At 42.2% G+C, this 14,240-nt stretch overlaps 1 protein-coding gene and 1 long non-coding RNA gene across 5 annotated transcripts in view; one reads left to right on the top strand and one right to left on the bottom strand.

Annotated features, from left to right (window-relative positions):
* The first annotated feature begins 393 nt into the window (after positions 1–393).
* LOC147018407 (uncharacterized) overlaps positions 394–14,240 on the top strand; it is a 39,627-nt gene continuing 25,780 nt past the window's right edge. For both annotated transcript variants that reach the window (XM_085898017.1, XM_085898018.1), the window contains exon 1: positions 394–526. The gene's annotated coding sequence lies outside the window, so the exon portion shown is untranslated. The remainder of the gene's footprint in view (positions 527–14,240) is intronic.
* LOC147018408 (uncharacterized) lies at positions 7,406–14,193 on the bottom strand. 3 transcript variants are annotated; one of them, XR_015062369.1, is made up of 2 exons: positions 13,437–14,193; positions 7,406–8,865 (listed from the first exon to the last, which is right to left on the bottom strand). It is a non-coding gene; the product is annotated as an uncharacterized LOC147018408 (long non-coding RNA). The 3 variants fall into 3 exon arrangements; XR_015062368.1 differs by lacking the exon at positions 13,437–14,193 and adding an exon at positions 11,486–12,800; XR_015062367.1 differs by lacking the exon at positions 13,437–14,193 and adding an exon at positions 11,576–12,800.

The raw sequence follows: 14,240 nt of genomic DNA, 5'->3' as shown, positions 1-14,240 counted from the left end.
ACCCCACCCTACCACAACCTACCCCTCCACCTCACCCTACCACAACCTACCCCCTCCACCCCACCCTACCACAACCTACCCCTCCACCCCACCCTACCCCCTCCACCCCACCCTACCACAACCTACCCCTCCACCCCACCCTACCACAACCTACCCCTCCACCCCACCCTACCACAACCTCCCCCTCCACCTCCCCCTACCACAACCTCCCCTCCACCTCCCCCTACCACAACCTCCCCTCCACCTCCCCCTACCACAACCTCCCCCTCCACCCCACCCTACCACAACCTCCCCCTCCACCCCGCCCTACCACAACCTACCCCTCCACCCCACCTCTCCACTGGTTCTGTGAGTCAGTCCTCGGAATTTTCCATTGTGACGTCACGTGATATTCCTCACCAAGGGAGTTGCAGTGTTCGTTGTATTCAGAATTTTCCATTGTGACGTCACGAGATATTCCTCACCGAGGGAGTTACAGAGTGTTCGTTGTGACGAAATTACGCATCTTCGTTTCAAGTGTTTGCACGTGAGTATGTTTGTTGAATCGATGCCGATTTGGGAAGGTTCAGATCCCTCGTTTATGTTCAGGAAAGTCCCGTTTAATTGTTCGTGATGTTCCTGTCATGTGATGTTCAAACGAATCGTTCGACTGATGTGAAGGGAAGTGCTGGTCACGTGACTGTTCTCTTCATTCCGGAGGTTTCGCTGATTCTCCCAAAACGTCTCATCGTGTTCGTCCCTCGTGTGTTCCTGTCTTTCTCCCTGTCAATGTATTCACTTTTGAAGTGTTGGACGAACCTTGTATCGATCGGTCTTTACCGACACAAAATTGATGAAGTTACAAACTTCATGTGTGGACATGATACGTCATAATGAATCCATGTTAAAACATCACACGTGATACGTCACAGTGAATCCATGTTGAAACGTCACACATGATACCTCATAGTGCATCCATGTTGAAACATCACACGTGATACGTCATAGTGCATCCATGTTAAAACATCACACATGACACGTCATCGTGAATCCATGTGTAAACATCACACGTGATACGTCATAGTGAATCCATGTGTAAACGTCACACATGATACGTCATAGTTAATCCATGTTGAAACGTCACACATGACACGTCATAGTAAATCCATGTGTAAACATCACACATGATATGTAATAGTGAATCCATGTGTAAACATCACACATGATACGTCATAGTGCATCCATGTTGAAACATCACACATGACACGTCATAGTGAATCCATGTGTAAACATCACACGATACGTCATAGTGAATCCATGCTGAAACATCACACGTGATACGTCATAGTGCATCCATGTTGAAACGTCACACATGACACGTCATAGTGAATCCATGTGTAAACATCACACATGATACGTCATCGTGAATCCATGTGTAAACATCACACCTGATACGGCATAGTGAATCCATGTTGAAACGTCACACATGATACGTCATAGTGAATCCATGTGTAAACATCACACGTGATACGTCATAGTGAATCCATGTTGAAACGTCACACATGATACGTCATAGTGAATCGATGTTGAAACATCACACGTGATACGTCAAAGTGAATCCATGTTAAAAAATCACAGGTGAAACGTCATGGTGAATCCATGTTGAAACGTCACACATGATACGTCATAGTGAATCCATATGTAAATGTCACACGTGATATGTCATAGTGAATCCATGTGTAAACATCACATGTGATACGTCATAGTGAATCCATGCTAAAACATTACACGTGATACATCACAGTGAATCCATGTTGAAACGTCACACATGATACGTCATAGTGAATCCATGTGTAAACATCACACGTGATACGTCATAGTGAATCCATGCTAAAACATTACACGTGATACATCACAGTGAATCCATGTTGAAATGTCACACATGATACGTCATAGTGAATCCATGTTGAAACGTCACACATGACACGTCATAGTGAATCCATGTGTAAACATCACACATGATACGTCATAGTGAATCCATGTGTAAACATCACACATGATACGTCATAGTGAATCCATGTGTAAACATCACACATGATTCGTCATAGTGCATCCATGTTGAAACGTCACACATGACACGTCATGACACGGAATAAAACCTAAGATCCAGGCTTTCAATGACATTTTGCATGGTGCTATCTTGTCTGCACCTGATTGTGGTGAGCATGTTGAGGTCACAAAGAGATTAACTTACCTTGGCACTGACATTCATGTCTCTGCTGGCTGTGAGCCAGAGATGAATAGACATCTGGGTCGGGCCTGGGGAGTCATGGATTCACTCAATGATGTGGTGTGGTGATGTCAATACCTGTGCAGGAGGACGAAAGTCCGAGTTTTCAGGTCATTGGTGCTTCCAGTCTTGCTCTATGAATGTGAGACTTGGACTCTAACCAGGGATCAGACATGGAGACTGAATTCCTTTGGTACCAGGTCTCTTCGGAGAATCGTTTGCTCTCATTGGTTGGACTTTGTATCCAACGAGCAGTTGCTGAGAAAGACTCAAAAGAGATTTGTTACCTGCAGATTCTGTGACCGTCAGCTGCGCTGTATGGACACGCGACTCGTTTTCCTGATGCTGATCCTACTCACCAGATTCTCTCAGTGAGCGAGCTCCGTGAGTGGACGAGGCCAATGGGCCACCCATGTTCCTCGTGGTTGAAGCAGGTTGATCCGCATCTCAAGGAGATGTTCCAGTCACAGGCATTCCAGTCACTACTGTTTCTTGGTGATAGAGAAGGTGTCTCTTCCTCAGTGAGTTCTTCTGAAAGGCCTGTCTCGAATGCCATCTCCAAAGGCCAATTCCAACCCTGCAGATGAGGTCGAGGTGTACACCTCCAATCAAATCGAGTCTGGTCCAGTAATCACTACGGACGTGGCCACTGCTCTTTGTCATGATCCCGTTATGTCACATATTGCGCACGCTGTATTGTCTGGTTGGTGGCACGAATTGCCCTCGACATCAGAATACGCTCCATTTGTGTCGCGAGCACCCGACCGGTCTTTAGCTCAAGGTTGGGTTATGTGGGGCATGAGGGTGTTATGTCGTCGGGTTACGTGGGGCATGTATGTGTTATGTTGTCGGGTTATGTGCGGCATGAGGGTGTTATGTTGTGTTATGTGGGGCATATGTGGTTTGCTTACGTGGGGCATGAGGGTGTTATGTTGTCAGGTTATGTGGGGCATGAGAGTGTTATGTGGGGCTCTGCCGAGTGAGGCACACTTTCATCGAATAAATGGTGTTTGATTGTGTCGGTGTTTCCTCATCGTTGTGCTGAAGACACCACATTAGATGAAACATAAATCCTCATTTTTAATGCCAACCGCGTTCGGGCCTCGAATCATTGCTAAAACCATTGCTCTACGTCACAGTGCCATATACAGGTAAAGGTAAACACTTCTACATGTATGTATCATGTAAATATATTATAAATCAGTTGCTGCATCTTCTCGATGCCTCGTTCACATCAGAGTTGATCACATATCCAGTCATGGATCAGAAAATACATTTCACATTTATCCGAAATGAACCATCAGGTGGTTTGATAATACATATCCATGTTCGAGTCATTTGAATTTAAAAGTTGAAATCAAATGACATGTTTGTCATGTTCTCAGTATTAATTAGTAATAAATATAAAACCTGACATCATCATCTCACGGAGAGAGTTTCAGCGGATGCCACGAGGACCCAACACGCCGTTAATCAGTCGTTTTACGTTTTTTCACGATTTTAAAATATCTTTCAATTAGTGATTTTCGACGCTTCTTCCTGAAAAGCTATTTTGGAAACAAACAGATTCGATTCATCATTTTGTAAATGTGTTAAAACCATTTTATCCCAGCTTGTCCTCCAACAACTAACAAGCCAACAAGTCTCGGGATCTCGGGATCGGGATAAACATCACACATGATACGTCATAGTGCATCCATGTTGAAACGTCACACATGACACGTCATAGTGAATCCATGTGTAAACATCACACATGATACGTCATAGTGCATCCATGTTGAAACATCACACATGACACGTCATAGTGAATCCATGTGTAAACATCACACATGATACGTCATAGTGAATCCATGTTGAAACGTCACACATGATATGTCATAGTGAATCCATGTGTAAACATCACACGTGATACGTCATAGTGAATCCATGTTGAAACGTCACACATGATACGTCATAGTGAATCGATGTTGAAACATCACATGTGATACATCAAAGTGAATCCATGTTGAAACGTGACACGTGATATGTCATAGTGAATCCATGTTGAAACGTCACACATGATACGTCATAGTGAATCCATGTTGAAACGTCACACATGATACGTCAGTGTGAATCCATGTTGAAAAGTCACACATGATACATCATAGTGAATCCATGTTGAAACGTCACACATGATACGTCATTGTGAATCCATGTTGAAACGTCACACATGATACGTCAGTGTGAATCCATGTTGAAACGTCACACATGATACATCATAGTGAATCCATGTTGAAACGTCACACATGATACGTCAAAGTGAATCCATGTTGAAACGTCACACGTGATACGTCATAGTGAATCCATGTTGAAACGTCACACATGATACGTCATTGTGAATCCATGTTGAAACGTTACACATGATACGTCATAGGGAATCCATGTTAAAACATCACACATGATAAGTCATAGTGAATCCATGTTGAAACGTCGCACATGATGCATCATAGTGAATCCATGTGTAAATATCACACGTGATACGTCATAGTGAATCCATGTGTAAACATCACACGTGATACGTCATAGTGAATCCATGTGTAAACGTCACACATGATACGTCATAGTGAATCCATGTTAAAACATCACATGTGATACATCATCGTGAATCCATGTTAAAACATCACACGTGATACGTCATAGTGAATCCATGTTAAAACATCACATGTGATACATCATCGTGAATCCATGTTAAAACATCACACGTGATACGTCATAGTGAATCCATGTGTAAATGTCACACATGATACGTCATAGTTAATCCATGTTAAAACGTCACACATGATACGTCATAGTGAATCCATGTTAAAACATCACACGTGATACGTCAAAGTGAATCCATGTTAAAAAAAATCACACGTGATACGTCATAGTGAATCCATGTTGAAATGTCACACATGATACGTCATAGTAAATCCATATGTAAATGTCACACGTGATACGTCATAGTGAATCCATGTTGAAACGTCACACATGATACGTCATAGTGAATCCATGTGTAAACGTCACACGTGATACGTCATAGTGAATCCATGTGTAAACATCACACGTGATACGTCATTGTGCATCCATGTTGAAACGTCACACATGATACGTCTTATCAAATTTGGTTTAAGAGTTGTTGGAATATTTGTCTAACATGGCGGCCATCTTGGATCCAAGACGGCTGACATTAGATATGCATGATATTGATATCACTGAATTCATTGATCCTGTAAATGGGGGGTAGCCACTGCAATCGTATTTCTATCTGCTTTAGTTTCGAAGTTATAGGCAAATATATATCAAATGTGGTGGCCATATTGAAACTCAAGATGGCGGCCACCAGGGGGCGTTTCAGAGTTGGGTCCTTATCGAAAAATGTTCCAACTGGGGTCTTCCACCTATCTGCAAAGTTTCATAATTTCTCCACAAAGTGAAATATTTTTCGACTTAGCCGCTGGACTATGGCAAGTTTCAATGAGATCGGACCGGCGGTCGTCGAGAAACGGCGGTCGCAGACAAACACACACACACACACACACACACACACACACACACACGCACATTGCTGGAATTATTGATCGATGGAAAGTGGGATTTGAACTCAGCACAAGGGATCCCAAGCCCACCACCAAACCATGAAGCCAACACGAGCCATAAAGGCCCAGTCACACCTTGACGTTTTAGCCAGCTTATGCTGATTTTTGGAAAAATTTGTGTAAAACGCTGGTACACGTCGAATACGTTATGGGTAAGATTTGATTACATTGAGTGCACGCTGAAAAATACTGCCATACGTCGTAGTATGCTGGCTTTAAACGTTGTACTTTTCGGTTGTCCTCAAATTTTCCATGCTCGAAATTTTAAGACATGCCAGCGTATGACTCACACGTTCCGCATAACGCTGGCCATAAGTTGTAGGCACGTTACGCGATCGTTGACACACGTAACTTGTAAGTTACTCATAAGCCGAAAAACGTCGAGGTAATGTTTAGCGTACCCAAAACTTATTACTAACCTATGAGTAACGTGTTGTACGCACGATATGCGAACGTTGGCACACGTCGACAAAAGTTACTTGTAAGGTACTCATAAGTCGAAACACGTCAAGGTAATGGTTGGCGTCAGTGTTCCAAGCTCCATGGTTTTTTTTTTTATAACCGTTAGTTACGGTTATAAAACAACAACATCACTAACAACCAAGCTTGGTTTTTTTTATATATATATATAAATCATAACCGCACTAGAAATCGAAGTGTCAACATCACCGTCATACCGAAGAAAAAATAAACCAATGTCACCCGCAGAGTGACCCGTATCTTGCCAAAAGGTGACCATGTGTGACTTCTTTAAGGTCACACTGAGGTGAACAGAGCTACTATCCACCAGGAGCGACTCCTTGAGGAATATCTGCCGACGAGAGATTCCGATGAGAATCGTTCTACAGAGTAACCATGAAAAATATGTGTTTGCCTCATAATGTCACCAAATGACGTCATAATGTCTCAAGCTTGACAGATCTAGAAAGCACTCATCGAGGTGTTCAATTTAAGGTATGACACGATATGGTTCCTAAAACTTGAAAATTTGACCTTGGGGTCAAATATGTTTGACCTGAGGTGCCAACCATGAAGGTCAAGGCCAATCGCCACCAAAAATTAATCAGCTGAGCGCCAGACCATGAACTATATTCCCATGAAGTTTGAAGACGTTCCGATCAAAATTATTCAAAAAATAAGGGTTTCGTCAACTCCCCTGATTTGCGACAAAGTAACCTTGACCTTTGACCTTGACCTTCAAAATTTTATGCGCTGAAAGGGACTTCTATTGGCCTCTGATATGCGAAGTTACAAAAATTTCCAATGATAACTTTGCTCTGCAGAATTTTTTATACGTGATTACAGACAAAAAACAAAAAACAAAAAAAAAAACATACAAGCTGACTAACATATCTTGCAAAAACTTAGTTTTGGCAAGATAAAAAAATAGAAATCGAAGTGTCAACATCACCGTCATACCGAAGAAAAAAAAACAAAAACCATGGAGTCTGGAACACTGACGCTAACCATTGTGATGAAGACCCTCACCAATCCTGGCCAAGAATTGAGGGGAGTCAACTGAGCATTCTCGAATATAGGGTTTATTGAAGTTGCACAGCACACTTACAAGCGGAGGTGGCACAGGGACCAACCACAGCAGTCAGACCCTGTACCACACTAAAGGTTACACTCCAAAAGTTTCAGATATAAAACCTATTCCTCGGCAGAGAAAAGCAAGCAAAGAAAGAAACAAAGATGCAGGTGGGCTTTTTCCCCCTCCCTGCGGCCCTCGGGGAGAATTAGCAGTAAACAGCTCCTTTCTCACGCTTCAGACAGCGAGAAAGCGCCGGCACATATTCATAAACAGGAGCAAATTCTTTGTAGTTCTCCAAGACTTGTTGACACTCCACTGGAATTCATAACAGCTTGCAAAAGCTGCTCTCTGGCAAGGCCAGGCTGGCTTGTTGATATTACATTTTAACACATCGTACAGCAAATTGTAAAACGCGGGCAAAAGCTTGGAAACAATTTGAAGCAACCAGGCCAATGGTTTGAATCCACACACCTGGTTCATGCAATTGATGAATGTTTAAATAAGTCAAATGTACAAATATGGGCCAATGGGGCCATCACCTGATATATCATAACAGTATTCCCTCCTTGGCCATATTTGGACATCAAACGACATAATTTAAATATTCTTGAGCAAGGGAAAAACATCACCAACAACCAATTCGATTTTATAGCCAAAAATTAAATTTATAAAACCCCAAATGATTTTCTCACCCATGATCACCAACATGGATTCCATGTTAAAACATCACACGTGATACGTCATACTGAATCAATGTGTAAACATCACACGTGATACGTCATAGTGAATCCATGTTTGGATTCCTAGAGGAGATAGATATGCATTAAACCAGTCCAATTAACAATGGCAGTGAACGCTCAGAAAATACAGTCGAGGCACACCCTATTGACCTGAGGGGAAGGTAGATTTTGGCAGGCAAGAACTTGGGCTCGTTGCTGAGTTGAAGGTTATGAAAAGGATCAGAGAGGTGACCCAGAGTCCCAGCCGCGTTCGGCCCCTTGTAGCAGCAGTTCAAAAGAGCTATGCATGTTGGATGCAGTCATGGTGGCTGCACAAGCCCCCAGCGGCACCACTGAATACATGTTGCAGGGGACTCGCCGAGTGGCCGTCAGGGCCTTCGTTGTGCATTTAGGTAGCCACAGCAAGTGCACGATGCATTTGCAGAGCAGCACTCCGCGTTTCCATGCTTGCCTGGCCGGTCTGGCCTCACAAAACGGCGACGTCGGTTCTTGCCCAAGCTTCTCCTCAGTGGGGTTTTTTTCTTTCTTTCTTTTTTTCCCACATCGTTCATCTTATCTCCTCAGGAAGGGGGTAGCTTCATCATCACGTGTTGAATGCCCAATCACCCAAATCTGGGTTCTCTCCATCATCCAATCTTTTGGTTGAAATTCTTTCAAAGCTCCACTTGACGAAATCGTACAGTGCATCAAGGACTGCTTTCAACACTCCGAAACAAATAAAGCATCAATTAAACACCAATCAACAAACTTCGTGGGTTTATGTATTTCCACAAGACTGACAAAGGTTCTTACAAAATGCATTCAACTTGCATTATTTGTCATATCAATATTTTATCCCTTTTCTTGTTATTTTTCCCTTTCCCAAAACAACATGCTAAAATATACAGAAATCTCAGTTGTACATCTACTCAAAACATTCATCTCATTTGCTATTTCCATGTAAAAGCAAACAGTCTTTATCAGGGTTCCAATTTGTAATCAATAATTATTTTCACCAAAAAAATATTCCATTATCTATACAAAAATATGAAAGTTAGCTACTTCTTTCAAGTACCGAATCCAACGCATTTCGATTTTTCACAGTTAACATTTTAACATTTGCAATCATTATCTGCTAAACAATCCACAGTTTCATTCACAAGCAGTTCCAGAGCAACTGCCATTATTTATTTATTTTTCCAGTTAACTTGGCACTTTTGTGCTGATGAAAGATGGTCAAGTCAGTGTTAGAAATACCTTAACTTACTTGTGTAAACGTACAAGAAGTACAACTTAATAAAAATCATGCACTTGTCCAATTAATCAGAAGACAGATAACATAGGTAATATTTAAATTGGCTTGTTGCGTCATTGCGCTCTTTTCAATAATATAATTCTTTTATTTTGATCGATTTAACATTTATTTCATTGTCATGTTTTCTGTACTCCGCATAATTCTTGTTTATTCTTTTGTTTGTCTTTCCACAAATTGTAGTCATTATATTTAAATTACAGTCACGTCAGTATCATCTCCTAATCAGTGAGAGCAATACAGTTACAATACATGGTACAATTCCTAATTCCATTTAATTGATTTCATGATTGCTGTTGGTCTCGCCATTCTTTATCATTTTGCATTGTGGTTATGTAAATACCATGTTTTTTTTTTGTTTGTTTTTTTATAACTTGATTTCTAATATGTAGTGTTGAACAATCTGTCGATCAATTTAATAAGTGAGACCCTTTTTCAATATTATGTAAGTACCTTAACTTAATATATTATTATCTTGATTCAATTCTCAGTTACTTTTTCCTATCCTCAATTAACAGATTATCAAAGTCCTTAGGTAAAGGATTCTCAATTTGTAATCTCAAAACAAAAGTTTATATCAATTATGACCAAAAGAAACATCATGGTTCGTTCCCAATGAGTTCTTTTCCCCCAATTTTCCTATTTTTATGAGCTTAGTCTGAAAGTAACTAACACGGTTTCCATACACTATCTCCATTTTTTATGTATTTAACAACCAATCCGGTAAAAGGTGTGTGAAAATCACTCTTCTGATTAATATCACACACAAACATTATCATGAGTATCACTTGTTGGTCTCATTGATCCTAAGATGATTCCCATCACCACCATTACAGGTCAAAACACACTGGTGTACCATGTCTAGGTATGCGCAAAACATTGTGCAGAACACACCTGTGTGTTCGGTTATCATAATTCACAAAATAGATTCCCAAATAATTCAAAGATAAGTTATTCACAGGAGTAATAATTAAACATCAGTAATTCACAGCAAAATCATTGTCGTCACAGAGTGATTCCATCCATTCATCAAACCCTTTCTGCTGTCCAAGCATTTAAATCCCCCTTAACATCAATCTACATTATTCCAATCCTCTACCATTGTGACAATAAATAGAATTATCCGATTAAATCTAATGAATTTACCCTGACAGGTAGAGGCCCATATAAACACAACAGACATGTTTTTTTTCTGTCCGTTTCCCGCACAGAAAGCTATGCAATGAATCTCAACGTATGAGGAGGCAATTAGGCCCATGAATCCTGTGTAATCATGGCGTGTGGTGTTAGTCCTTCTCTTTCCTTCATTAGTTCGCGCTCTCTGGCGGTTTGTTTCACTTCCACCGCCGCTCCTTCCTTATCGATGTCGTTGCTAAGCAACCATTCCTCTACATCCCATAATCCTCCACTCCTCGGTCTCGCATCGCTCACCATCCAAACTGTTGTCCAATGTCGGTAAAATTGTACAGTACACAAAGAGCACGAATCTTCACAGATACGGTGGCCATGAAGATATAAAAAAATGCGTTTTAAAATACCAACTCCATGCGCATTTCAACACAATAGCTACCAAGCTATTAAACCTTGCTGGGTTGAGCAACCAGAAGATTACCTTCACAATGCCTGCGATAGTTCGCCCCCCCTCAAATGGACTTCACTTTCATCTCATCCCCGAGTTAAGCTGATATTCAAACACATTGTGGAGAGGGTTGGCCAATCACATCACACCATTACCGTCACCACTGAAGCATATGCTCACCTGCACTCGCCACTCACCTTTTCTTTCGCACACCTCTCTCTAATTAACTATAAACCATGGAGGTTCAAAATGTACTAACATGAACACAAAACCTCCCAACAGCATCCAACACCAGGAGCTTCACAATCAATACCCCTCCCGTTCGCCAACCAGCATGGTGACCGAAGCAAAACCACTCCACATTCAACCGTGTGATTTTAAAACACCTTCCATAAAACTCCCTACTGTGCATCCCTCCTTCAGTCAGGTATAGATCTTTCTACTCTGGCACCAACCGGCACACGAAGCACCGAACAAACACAAGCCGGCAAGTCATCGCCGGCATTCACTTCGCATCAATATCAGAATAGCCTTTGTATAGATACCGAGAAGCTCGATGTTAGGCCACGCCGGAAGTGACGTTTTTTTTCCCTCTTCCGAACACGAAGCCCAATCAACAACAACAACAACCGCAAATAAAATTTATTACCGCCTAAAGGATTGTCGTTCTCTATGTCCGAGAATGCGTGCACTCATTTCAGAACGATAAAAATCAAGCAATGCTTGGTTTCAACATTTTCAACATATATTTCTTAGAATCAATCTCGTATCCTGAATGTAATTCGATTCGGCCGCGTGATGACGTCATCACGCACTCACACGGGCATCGTGTTTCAATACGAATACAAATATTTTACATGTTAAAACGTTCGTTTTTAATCGGAATTTTTACACAACCCTATAAAGGGCATCCCCAAACCATGTAAAATGTGCTAATTCATCTCATAAACCCCCACGACAAGCTGTCCTTAGACGGGACAACTCCGTGCCCTCGTCACACCCGTTAAATCCAACGGCACGTCACGTGACTCGCAAAAACAACATAAATCTCAGTTTTTTTCCCTCCAGATTTACGAAAATCAATTATTGAACATGCCTAATGACCCCAAAAAAATGAAACAGAATTTAAACTGACGTCAAAACGAACCCGCAACGTCGATCAGCCCTACGAAACACTCAAGGTGGAAACAGAACTGAATTTAAATTTAAAATCAAAATGATGCTCCGAAGAAACGATGTTCAAACAGAAACAAAACAGCATACAGAGTTTATCGAACAATGAGAAAACCCAAGCCTTAGTCCATTTGACTCCCACAGCTTAACCACAGCACGAGTACTGTATGGAATTTTCACACATAATCTCTAAACTGTCTGGCGAAGTGGTTTTAATTATTCAATTCCCTATAGAGTTCACACACACACACACACACACACACACACACACACACACACACACACACACACACACACACACACACACACACACACACACACACACACACACACACACACACACACACACACACACACACACACATCGGAAAAACGCTCTCAATGACATTCGCCCATCACTATGAATTAGCAGCATGTGCAGAATCAGTCATCATCGTCCTTCCTCCGGATTTGGTGTGCGCAATTCACCTCCTCCAAAGTCTTCACATTTAAGATGATGACCAATCATTATCTCCATACAAACATACAAGTTGTTCCACACATACAAGTTCCAGGTTGGAACACTTAACTTACATCTAACACAAACTTAACCTTCCCACTCACATTGTATTCGCCTCCTCGCTCGTTTACCTTGTGTTTTCCTGTCTCAGCTTGTGACTCCGTTAGCCAAGCTGCTAACGCCCTCCAGGGTGTTTCATTCTGTCTCGAGCATCCCACTCTGCCCTCCGCCAACACAGAGCTGACGGTGTGTCCTATCTTTGGATCTAAGGACCCGGTCAGCGAGAAGGGATCCTGTCTTCCCGCTGTCCATGTTATCCAGCCCTGTACTCCCTTACAACATGTTCCTTTGGGTAACTCTATGTTCTTTGAAGAGTTATTCCTCATTATATGTTCTTAACTTCTCACGAGCCTAATAGCCTTGAAACGTGTCTCCTTTAATCGGACCGAAATCCCCTTGTCTTATCTGCCGCCTGATAGCTCTCTTTTCTCCTTTTAGTGTGCAGGATCAGAGACCCGCTCTTCTCGATTACCTTAAAGCTTTTCTTCCTCTGAAGGACTCTGGACCCTCCCAACAATTACCCCAGGACTCTAACCTGTGATCACAGGACTCGAACCTGTATCCCCTATTTCACTTGGGCTTTCCTTGCCCTCTGACCTAAACCCGGTCACCTGAATCCGGCCTGAGAGCCCCTGTGCTCCTCCAACAAACCGCATTCGACTTTCCTCATTTACCTTTACCAGTTCGGAACCCGTGCAGACCCTGAGGCTGTGCTCAACGGAGATCCCTCCGGATCGCGGCGTCAGCTGCGCTCGACAGAGATCCCTCCGGATTGTGGCATTCAGGACCTGACAGCGTCCCATCTGGGTCGCCAGATGTGATGAAAACCCTCACCAATCCTGGCCAAGAATTGAGGGGAGTCAACTGAGGATTCTCGAATATACGGTTTATTGAAGTTGCACAGCACACTTGCAAGTGGAGGTGGCACAGGGACCAACCACAGCAGTCAGACCCTGTACCACACTAAAGGTTACACTCCAAAAGTTTCATATATAAAAGCTATTCCTAGGCGGAGAAAAGCAAGCAAAGAAAGAAACAAAGATGTAATTGGGCTTTTTCCCCCTCCCTGCGGCCCTCGGGGAGAATTAGCAGTAAACAGCTCCTTTCTCACGCTTCAGACAACGAGAAAGCGCCGGCACATATTCATAAACAGGAGCAAATCCTTTGTAGTTCTCCAAGACTTGTTGACAGGCCACTGGAATTCATAACAGCCTGCAAAAGCTGCTCTCTGGCAAGGCCAGGCTGGCTTGTTGATATTACATTTTAACACATCGTACAGCAAATTGTAAAACGAGGGCAAAAGCTTGGAAACACAATTTGAAGCAACCAGGCCAATGGTTTGAATCCAGACACCTGGTTAATGCAATTGATGAATGTTTAAATAAGTCAAATGTACAAATATGGGCCAATGGGGCCATCACCTGATATATCATAACAACCATTACCTTGAGTGTTTCGACTTATGAGTAACGTACAAG

This window comes from Eptatretus burgeri, chromosome 10 (genome assembly GCF_056783735.1).
Source record: "Eptatretus burgeri isolate ZD-2024b chromosome 10, Ebu_testis_v1, whole genome shotgun sequence".
NCBI lineage: Eukaryota > Metazoa > Chordata > Myxini > Myxiniformes > Myxinidae > Eptatretus > Eptatretus burgeri.
Note: the sequence above shows the minus strand (reverse complement) of the source record. Positions and strands in the feature narration are given on the sequence as shown.